Genomic DNA, 8,868 nt, shown 5'->3' with positions numbered 1-8,868 from the left:
AATGCAACAGGATGTCCATTGGTCGCTGCCATCCTGGAACATTCAAGAGTCCTTTGCAGACTGCAGGTCGTAGGAAGTGCGACCCCCAAAGTGGGGGTCCCTGGCCTTTGGCTGCAGCCTTGTGAGTTTCCAGAGAGAAGAAACGTTGGCCCCTGGCACATGGGGCAAATATAATTGCCTTCCTCCACTTCAGATAGTATGAGGAACCAAGGTCAGAGGCTAAAAGGGCAGCATAAGACAGCTGATAAGGAGAGAAGGCACTCCTCACTCCATGGAAATACAGGTAGTCCGGTCCCCTGATGTGGATGGCACTATCCAGACCCGGACGATAAACCTATGGAGGGACGTGGAATGGAAAAGAGATGGTTTTTAGGTGACGAGGAATCCCTCTCCAGAAAGTCTTTAAACTGCATTTATTTAACATTAATAGCAAAACTGACATGTAAAGTCTGAACAGAGGAAGGATGAACGTGGCTAATAAAGGTAAAGAGGCAGGGCTCCCTTTTACGGCATTTGGGGAGTCTACTAAATGGGGCTCTTACACAACTTTGCAGATTTACTCTGAGTGGGGAGGGGACCTGAAACAATCCCTTGCTTTAGTTTCAGCAATTTAAGGGTGTGCAGTTCATGGCACACTTCCTTTTATCCTAAGATATAGCTTGTGGTAGTGCTGTAGTATAGTACGAGATATTGATGGGGAGTGATGCAGCCTCCCTTCCCGTTGCCCAAGGTAGGAGCCACAAGAGGGTGCGCTGGGCCTCCAAGAGATTGGGAAGATCTCATTGGATGGAAGTTCCACCCCAAATAGAGAGAAGAGCAAAACCGTACATACGCCTGAGCTGTTTCAAAACAGAAAAGCACAAGATGGCTTGGACGCATGTCTGAAATCTAGATGTATGCACTCTTTAACTGAAGCTGGGGGACCATGCGTATGGACTTTTAGAGATGCTTAAAGATTTCTAAGCACATGTGTGTGAAATTTACCCCCCCCCCGACACACATACCACGGTTTTTCCTCCTGGGGTTTATGGATGGTTGCAGCACTCCAGAAACTCCTCCATGTCCTTTCCCAGTCTGGAAAGTGCAGATGGTGTCAACCTCTTATTGAGCTCAGTGATTCCACTCGTCCCCAGCTGTTCACAGCCTTCCTCTCTCTTCGGGGCAGATGGCGGGAAAGACAAACTCCTGGGGGAATGATGCCCCCTTGGGAGGCTGCCTTGCCCTTTGAGGGCATGGTCCACTTCCACATCCTGGCACAGGCCTTGCCCTTTGGCAGCTCTCTGTGCCCCCAAGAGGCTGGAACGTGTACATGAGCCAGAAGTTAGGAAGCGGGAGCAACGGAAGAGTGCTGCCATTCAGTCCTGCTGCAATGTAGTCAAAGTGAATTAACAGCTAGGCCAAAAAGTGGGTCATGAAGGTTGCCTTGCGCCCTTGGTGAGGGGCAATGGTCGCCCTCCACATCGGGCACAGTCCGTGCCTTTGGCACGCTATGGTGCCCCCAAGAGCGATGGACCTGTACATGAGCCAGAAAGTTGTAAGGGCGGGAGCACGGAAGAGTGCTGCGCATTCGTGTCCCCTGCTGCAATAGTAGGCCAAAGGAATGGACAGGCGAGCCAGAAAGGTGGATGGGTCAGGATGGGTTGCCGTGGGGGGGCGCCGTTGAGCAATGGTCCCTCCACATCCCGCACAGCGTGCCCTTGGCATTCCTCTTGGTGCCCCATGACGATGGACCTTGTATTACATGAGGCCAGAAATTATTAAGCGGGGAGCACGGAAGATGCTGCATTCGTCCTCTGCAATAAGTTTCCAAAGGAATGTACACGGAAGGCTAGCCAAAAAGATGGTCTGGAGTTGCCTTGCGCCCTTTTGAGGGCAATGGTCCACCTCCACATCCCTGGCACAGCCTTGCCCTTTGGCACTCTCTGGTGGCCCAAGAGCAGATGGACCTTGTACGTGATCCAGAAAGGTTATTAGGCGGGAGCAACGAAGGATGCGGCCTTCAGTCCTGCTGCAATGTATTTCCAAAAGGAATGGACAGGCCTAGCCAGAAAGATGGGTCATGGAAGTTGCCTTGCGCCCTTTGAGGGCAATGGTCCACCCACATCCCTGGCACGCCTTGTGCCCTTTGGCACTCTCTGGTGCCCAAAGAGCAGATGGACCTTTGTACATGAGCCAGAAAGTTTTAAGCACGGGAGGCAACCGGAAGAGTGCTGCCATTCAGGTCCTTGCTGCCATTGTACTCCAAAGGAATGTACAAGGCTAGCAAAAGATGGGTCATGGAATGCCCGTTGCGCCCTTTGAGGGCAATGGTCCACCTCCACATCCCTGGCACAGCCTTGCCCCTTTGGCACTTCTGGTGCCCCAAGAGCAGATGGACCTGTACATGAGCCAAAAGTTATTAAGCGGGAGCAACGGAAGAGTGCTGCCATTCATCCTGCTGCAATTGTATTCCAAAAGAATGGACAGGCTAGCCAAAAGATGGGTCATGGAAGTTGCCTTGGCGCCTTTGAGAGGAAATGGTCCACCTCCACATCCCTGGCACAGCCTGCCTCTGGCACTCTCTGGTGCCCCAAGACGAGCAGATGGACCTTGTACATGAGCCAGAAAGTTATTGAAGCGGGAGCAACGGAAGAGTGCTGCCATTCAGTCCTGCTGCCATAGTATTCCAAAAGAATGGACAAGGCTGGCCGAAAGATGGTTCAGGAAGTTGCCTTGCGCCCTTGAGAGCAATGGTCCCTCCCCACATACCTGCACAGCCGTGCCCTTTGGCACTCTCTTGTGCCCCAAGAGCATATGGACCTTGTACATGAGCCAAAAGTTATTAAGCTGGAGCAACGGAAGAGTGCTGCCATTCAGTCCTGCTGCAATTTAAGTCCAAAAGGAAAAGTTTACAAGGCTAGCCATAAAATAGATGGGTATGGAAGTTGCCTTTCGCCTTTAGGAATGGTCCCCTCCACATCCTGGCACATGCCTTGCCCTTTGGGCACTCTCTGGTGCCCCAAGAAGCAGATGGACTCTTTCATGAGCCAGAAAAGTTATTAAGGCGGGGAAAAAAGTAGGAGTGTTTTGCCATTCGTCTGCTGCAATATGTTTCCAAAAGGGAATGGACAAGTGCTAGTCAGAAGAAAATATGGGTCATGGAAGTTGCCTTGTGCCCTTTGAGGGCATGGTCCACCTCCACATCCCTGGCACAGCCTTGCCTTTTGGCATCTCTGGTGCCCCAAGAGCAGATGGTGGACTTGTACATGAGCCAGAAAGTTTAGCGGGAGCAACGGAAAGAGTGCTGCCAATTCAGTCTGCTGCAATTGTTATTCAAAGGAATGTACAAGGCTAGAAAAAAAAAAAGATGTGTCATGGAGGTTGCCTTGCGCCCTTTTGAGAGCATGGTCCACCTCCACATCCCTTGGCACAGCCTTGCACTTTGGCACTCTCTGGTTGCCCCTGAGCAGTGGACCTTGTAATGAGCAGAAAGTTATTAAGCGGGAGCAAACAAGGGGAGAAGGATAGTGCTTCCATTCGTCCTGCTGCATATTGTATTCCAAAAGAAATGGGAAAGGCTGCCGGAGGAAAAGATGGTTCATGGAAGTTGCCTTGCGCCTTTGAGAGCAATTGGTCCACCTTCCACATCCCTGGCACAGCTTGCCTTGGCACTCTCTGGTGCCCAAGAGCGATGGACCTTGTACATGAGCCGAATAGTTATTAAGCTGGAGCAACGGTAAGTAGTGTCTGCCATTCAGTCCTGATTGCTCAATTGTATTCAAAAAGGAATGAAAAGGCTAGCCACAAAAGATTGGGTTCATGGAAGTTGCTTGGTCACCTTTGAGGGGCATGGTCCACCTCAATCCTGGCACAGCCTTGCCTTTGTTACTCTCTGGTTTGCCCTAAGAAGCAGATGGACCTTGTACATGAGCCAGAAAGTTATTTAAGCGGGAGCAACGGAAAGAGTGCTGTTGCCATTCAGTTCCTGCTGGCAATATTGTATTCCAAAAGGAATATGGAAAAGGCTAGCCAGAAATAAGAATGGTTCATGGAAGTTGCCTTGGCCCTTTGTTGAGGGGCAATGGTCCCCTCCACATCCCTGCACAGCCTTGCCCTTTGGCACTCTATGGTTTGCCTCCAAAAGAGCAGGATGGACATTGTACATGAGCCAGAAAGTTATTAAGCGGGAGCAACGGAAGGTGCTGCCATTCAGTGCTGCATTGTTATTTCCAAAGGAATGTACAAGGCTAGCCATAAAAGATGGTGTTCATGGAAGTTGCCTTGCGCCCTTGAAGGGCAATGGTCCACCCCACATCCACTGGCACAGCCTTGCCCTTTGGCACTCTCTGGTGCCCCAAGAGCAATAGGACTTGTACATGAGCCAGAAAGTTAGTTAAGCGGGAGCAACAGAAGAAGAGTGCTGCCATTCAAGTCCTGCTCAAGTTGTATTCCAAAAGGAATGTACAAGGCTAGCCAAAAGATGGGTCATGGAAGTTGTGCCCTTCGCCTTTGAGGCATGGTCCACCTCCCATCCTGGCACAGCCTTGCCCTTTGGCACTCTCTGGTGCCCCAGAGCAGAATGACCTTGTACATGAGCCAGAAAGTTATTAAGCGGGAGACACGGAAGAGTGCCTTCATTCAGTCCTGCTGCAATGTATTCCAATGAATGCAAGGCTAGCCAGAAAAGATGGGTCATGGAAGTTGCCTTGCGCCCTTTGAGAGCAATGGTCCACCTCCACATCCCGGCACAGCTTGCCCTTTGCACTCTCTGGGTGCCCCAAGAGCGATGGACCTGTACATGAGCCAGAAAGTTATTAAGCTGGGAGCAACGAAGAGTGCTGCCATTCGTCCTGCTGCAATGTATCCAAAATGGAAGGACAAGCTAGCCAGAAAAATGGGTCATGGAAAAGTGTTTGCCTTGCGCCCTTTGAGGGCAATGGTCCACTCCACCTCCCTGGCACAGCCTTGCCCTTTGGCACTCGGTGGTGCCCCAAGGAGCAGATGGACCTTGTACATGAGCAGAAAGTTATAAGCGGGAGCAACGCGAAAGTGCTTGCCATTCAGTCCTGCTGCAAATGTATTCAAAGGCATGGACAAGGCTAGCCGGAAAAGATGGGTCATGGAAGTTGCCTTGGCCCTTTAAGCATGGTCCACCTCCACATCCCTGGCAGCAACCTTGCCCTTTGGCACTCTCTGTGCCCCAAGGAGCAATGACCTTGTTACATGAGCCAGAAAGTTTTTAAGCGGGAGCAACGGAGAAGAAGTGCTGCCATCAGTCCTGCTGCAATTTATTCCAAAAGGAATGACAAGGCTGCCAGAAAAGATGGGTCATGGACTTTGCCTTGCGCCCTTTGAGGGCAATGGTCCACCTCCACATCCCTGGCACCAGCCTTGCCCTTTGCACTCTCTGGTGCCCCAATAGCAGATGGACCTTGACATGAGCCAGAAAGTTATTAAGCGGGAGCAACGGAAGTAGTGCTGCCATCAGTCCTGCGCAATTGTATTCCAAAGGAATGGACAAGGCTAGCCAAAAAGATGGGTCATGGAAGTTGCCTTGTGCCCTTTGAGAGCAATGGCCACCTCCACATCCTGGCACAGCCTTGCCCCTTTGGCACTCTCGGTGCCCCAAGAGATTGGACCTTGTACATGAGCCAGAAAGTATTAAGCGGGAGCACGGAAGAGTGCTGCCATTCAGTCCTGTCTGAAATTGTATTCCAAAGGAATGTACAAGCTAGCCAAAAGATGGGTCATGGAAGTTGCCTTGCGCCCTTTGAGGGCAATGGTCCACCTCCACCATCCCTGGCACAGCCTTGCCTTTGGCATCTCTGGTGCCCCAAGAGCAGATGGACCTTGTACATGAGCCAGAAAGTTATTAACGCGGGAGCAACGGAAGAGTGCTGCCATCGTCTGCTGCAATTGTATTCCAAAAGAATGGACAAGGCTAGCCAGAAAAGAGGTCATGGAAGTTGCCTTGCGCCCTTTGGAGGCAATGGTCCACCTCCAATTCCTGGCAAGCCTTGCCCTTTTGGATTCTCGTGTGTGCCACCATGAGCAGATGGACCTTGTACATGATGCCAGAAAGTTATTTAAGGTGGGATGCAACGGAAGAGTGGCTGCCATTCAGTGTCCCTGTTGCAATTGTATTCAAAGGATTGGAAAGGCTAGCCGAAAAGATGGGTCATGGTGTGAGTTTGCTTGTGACCTTTGAGGGAAATGTCCCTCCAATCCCTGGCACAGCCTTGCCCTTGGTTTGGTGCCCTGTGAGCAGATGGGCCTTTGACAATGGCCAGAAAATGATTAAGAAGGGGGACCAGGAAAGAGTGCTCCATTAGTAACGTGTCTACAGTAACAAGAGGAGTCCTAAGAAGATGCCATTACTAAATAGCTTTCTGACCCATGCCCGCCGGTGACCCTCAAAGCATGTAGCCTGTTGCAGTAGAATCGCAGCTGATCCCCTGTTTTCCCCTGGGAAGGTCCCTCTGGCCTGCGATTCTCGCCAGGGGAGCTCTCTCTGGGCCTCTGCAACAGCTCTGTACCATACCACAAGCCAGAGAGTGCATTCCCCGTTGCTTTGTCCAGAAGTGAAATATGCAAGAGGAGGAGAATCACAGCGAAGGAGTGGAAGTTGAGAAGATAATGGTGATTTCCACAAGTCAGCATCGTCACCACAAACTCAGGCTAAAGAGGCATGAGGTAGCCCTTAGCTCATGCAACAACAAAACACTTCCCTAATTCCCTAGTGGTCTAAGAGTCAAGAACTCTTATGAGAGGCTTAATGCTCGGGAATTTGACCTGGAGAAGAGAGGTTAAGAGTGATTATGATAAACACTGTTTACAATATTTGGAGGGTGGCCACATTGCAGATTTAGCAAGCTGTGTTTTCTGCTCTTTGGCTTTCCTCTCCCCTTCTCCATCACCACGTGCTTCAACATCTTTCCTGCTTCTCTCACATGTCTTGTTTTTGGCAGAGAGGTGGATGGAAGAGTGACCTGGAGGACCTGAGCCATGTCCCGATCAGAAGACGCCTTGGAGATGCCCGCATTGGGCCGCCCCTTCCAGCTGGGGATGCTCTACGACTGCCGGAAAGACGTCCTCATCCCAGGTAGGAGCTGGGTTCTGTCTCTGTGTATCTCTGTGTACAGGAGTATCTCCTTCGTTGTGGGAATGCCCGGGGTGGGCCATGACTTTTTGGTACACAGACACAGAGGGGAAACTCCAGGGGGACAACAGCAGCTCCTTCTTAAAAGGGCGGGGGGGCACTCCTGCTTGTTTGGCACTTGGGTTCCCTTGGACTGCAGTTCCAGTTCTTCCACGTGCTCCTTTCACAGCTGAGCTGACCTTATAAGGTGGCACCAGGGTTAAAGGCCCATCCTGCAGCCACAAGGTTGTGAGTTCGATTCCAAAGTTGACACAGTCTTCCATCCTTTTGTCGGTCTTTAAAATGAGCTTCTTGGAGGCAATGATCTTACAGGTTATAAACTGTTTACACCTTAGAGAGTGCTAGTTCACTGATAAGCAGTATAGAAATGTAAAAGGAACGTTGGTTCTTACCTGTTATAGGTCCATTTCCAGGGGAGAAGGTTCGATCCTCCTTAGATTTGGGTTGTACCTCCCATGAGCTCCTAGAGGCAGTGACATAATTATAACAACAAAAGGACCCCCCTGCCCCCGCATGGGAGGGGCGACCCAGGAAGTCCAGTTGTTATCCAGCCTAAGAAAATAGCAGGCTGAGGCCAGAGGCCAAAAAATTGTTGATAGGAGCCCATCACTCCTGTGATCATCTGAGCAGTGAACTCTTTTAGCTAAAGTATTGGCTAAGGAGGCAGCACACAACTCCCGTAGTCTCCCAGCAGCACCTCGGGTGGGAAGGAGGATCGAACCTTCTCTGCTGGAAATGGACATATAGCAGGTAAGAACCAACGTTCCTTTTCCCAGCGGAGAAGGTGAGATCCTCCTTAGAATTGGGATTTACCAAAGCCCTCTCTTATTCGGGGGTGTGTGCTGTGAAGGGGGAGACGGCGGAAGGACGTGCTGAAGGACCCTCCTGCCAAAAGCAGCTTCAGCTGACTGGTAGAGGTCAAGCTTGTAGTGCCTGACGAAGGTAGAGGGGGTCTTCCAAGTAGCGGCCCTGCAGATCTCGGCCAGGGGGGCTCCAGTAGCCCAGGCTGCTGAGGTAGCCGTGCTCCTGGTTGAGTGAGTGTCAGAGTTAGCACCCAGAATTCCAGACAATCAATCAGTCAGCTTGAATGATATAATCAACAGCACTTTATTGATAGCTCCAGAATCAGACATGTGCCTCACTCAGCTTCTTAGCTGAGACTGACCACACCCTCCCAAAGACAAAGTAACAGAATTCCCAAAAGCCAAAACCCCTCCCAAGCAGAAACCCGCCAAGTGTAGCCCCTCCTGGTTCCCACAGAAGTGAAAGCACATTCCCAGCTCTGAGCGCTCGGAGAGCCAGGCCTTCAAGGCCACTAGATAAGACACCTGGCCCTGCTATGCACTACTATCACTATCTACACTTTTACTGCAGCTAAAGCCCCATCATCCCCCCCAACTACTATACTACACTACAAACACTATCTGGTAGAATACTAACAGAATTCTAACAGTGAGCGAGCACTCCTTCCGGTGGCGGGAGGTCCAGATTATTGTAGCAGGCTGCAAGGCACTCTCTGATCCATCTAGCCAGCGTCGAAGGAGACACCTTTCTTCCTTTCCTCGCTAGGCTATAAGAGACAAAGAGGGCCTCCGAGGATCTGAATGGTCTTGTCCTCTTGAGGTATAACTTGATTGATCTGCAGACGTCAAGGGTGTGCCAGATCCTCTCTAGCTCAGTCGCCAGGCAAAGGCAAAAGGATGGCAAGATGACATCTTGGGATGTGTGGA

The 8,868-nt window shown here is 51.0% G+C and overlaps 1 protein-coding gene across 1 annotated transcript in view; it reads left to right on the top strand.

Moving 5' to 3' along the window:
• Positions 1 to 6,905: 6,905 nt before the first annotated feature.
• LOC121933132 overlaps positions 6,906 to 8,868 on the top strand; it is a 15,804-nt gene continuing 13,841 nt past the window's right edge. Inside the window, exon 1 of the mRNA XM_042472459.1 lies at positions 6,906 to 7,081. The gene's annotated coding sequence lies outside the window, so the exon portion shown is untranslated. The remainder of the gene's footprint in view (positions 7,082 to 8,868) is intronic.

Source organism: Sceloporus undulatus, chromosome 6 (genome assembly GCF_019175285.1).
Source record: "Sceloporus undulatus isolate JIND9_A2432 ecotype Alabama chromosome 6, SceUnd_v1.1, whole genome shotgun sequence".
NCBI classification, from domain to species: Eukaryota; Metazoa; Chordata; class Lepidosauria; order Squamata; family Phrynosomatidae; genus Sceloporus; species Sceloporus undulatus.
Note: the sequence above shows the minus strand (reverse complement) of the source record. Positions and strands in the feature narration are given on the sequence as shown.